This window comes from Octopus bimaculoides, chromosome 23, assembly GCF_046866305.1.
Source record: "Octopus bimaculoides isolate indiv1 chromosome 23, ASM4686630v1, whole genome shotgun sequence".
Taxonomy (NCBI): domain Eukaryota; kingdom Metazoa; phylum Mollusca; class Cephalopoda; order Octopoda; family Octopodidae; genus Octopus; species Octopus bimaculoides.
In genome coordinates this window covers 2,561,055-2,563,554 of record NC_142950.1, presented here as the reverse complement: position 1 = coordinate 2,563,554, position 2,500 = coordinate 2,561,055, and positions in this window count along the sequence as shown.

The window sequence follows — 2,500 nt, the reverse complement described above, 5'->3', positions numbered from 1 at the left end:
TATATATATAGACTCTCTCGCAAGCGAAAGCAGGAAGAAACAAGAAAAGACGAATTGATTAAAGAAATGTCAAAATTGAAAATATTTCACCAAAAAGTCAGGAAAGTAAAAAGACGAATGATTTTTAAGACAAAAGAATGCACGGAAAAACCACGGAGAAAATACATTTATAGACATACATACACATTTACAGGCACTCATGCACGCACATTTGCATATGTATATATATATATATATATATATATATATATATATATATATATATATATATATATATATATATATATATATATATGCGTACATATATACATATATACTTATGTATATATATATGCATGTGTATATGTATATTTATATATGTATATAGATTATGCGTGCATACACACACACACACACACACACACATATATATACATATATATATATATATATATACATACATTCATATATTCATGCATATATATAGTTATATATGCATACAAATATTCATTCATAGACATATAGATATATTTAGATACACACGTATATAAACTCACATATGTCTATGCATGCGTATAGACACGCGTATACGCGTAAGCACACACACACTTATACATATATATATACAAACATGGTACATATACACATATACAGATGCGCGCACACATTCCCCCACACACAAGTACACATTCATACATATACATACCAAAAGCAGAGAAGCATATATGCTGATACAATTACAACGTAATTACAAAGCATGGAAAGCACACACATAGACACACGTGCTTGCATATAAACACATAAATAGATAAATACATTTATACATACAATGTGGTGTAAAACATCACGTATCTGTAAACTTACACACGGTTATTAACACATACACACACATGCACACAAACAAATATGCCTCTATAAATACACCACATTTACATACGTAACACGCTGTACGCAAATACATAGAAAAGGCAAACACGTACATTCATACAATAGTTTCTGATGCAGAAACAACAAAAACAGAAACAGTTGTAAGAAAACTAAGACGGTGTAATACGTACAAAACATCAACACGCATAACACAAACGCTTACATACAACCCCCCCACACACACACACACAAACACGCACACACGTACACATACAGACACACGCACAAGCACACGCATAAGCACACATACACATACATGTTCAGAAATAAAGATTTGTATTGTCTGCGATTAAATGGCGGAAGTAAGTTTTGAAACACTGAATTGTGATAATTGAGTTTAGTAAAAGTTATGGCGAAATTGTACAGTAAATGGCACACACACGCGCGCATACGCACACACACACACATACATACACACACACGCACATACACGCAAACACACGCACACACACACACACACACACGTACGCACACACATATATACATATACGTATATATATGTATACATAAGTATAAATATATTTCTGGCTTCAAGTGGTTATGCGTTTGTGTGTGTGTGCGAAAAGAGAGTATTTTTGTAGGCATACGTATACATATATGAACATATACGCACACGCATATATATTTGTATGGGTGTATAGATATATGAAGATATATCTTACTATAGGTGCACATTAATACATTTTATACACACACAACACACGCACACACACACACACATAAATATATAAATATACACACACATATATATACAAGCATACACATATATATACGTACGTATGTATATATACTTATGTGTGTATATATAAATATCTTGACATATATACACAGTCTTAGTACACACGACTCTTATACATACGCACATGATCACTGAAACACACACACACACACACACACACATATCTATATCTATATATAAAGCCCCATAGAAGCTGACACTGCTGTCAACTTAGTGACATTGACAATGTGAAGCTCCGAGTATCAGAGGTAATTTGCTAATATTAAGACACGCAGCCATTCAATAAAAAAACAATAATTCTAACAATGAATAAACAGGAATAATAAACCCCAATTTCATCCCTAGAATTTAAGACAAATATCAGTTTATGCCGTGGTCATATAATTTATTGAAAGGAAAGGACAGGAATAGAAAAGAAAAACATGATGAGTCAGATTATATCCGAAACGTTTGTGATTTTTCTTATTGTCCTGGTAAACTGGTTGTGATTTCGTTTTTATTGGTTTCCCAACATTTATCGACCTCATTACTTTGAGAAGTTTTATTTTATGTTCCTGTCGGGGAAGGAAATCAGAGAGAAAGAAAGAGCAACGATAGTAGAAGTTCGGTGTAAAGGGACATAACCGTGATGGAACCATATACGACAGTTCAATTTTTGCTTGTTTGAGGCACAGTTTTTTTTCTTGGTCTACACACACCCACACACAAACTGAACCGTCTCTGTGAAAAGCAACTGTCTGCACCTCATCAGATTGTTACAAGAATTATAAATAAAGGGTTTTGGTTTTTTACAGAAACATTTAAAGTCAATGCAGAAATACCTTTGGTTGACCGGAATAAGGCAGAGGTCAGGTC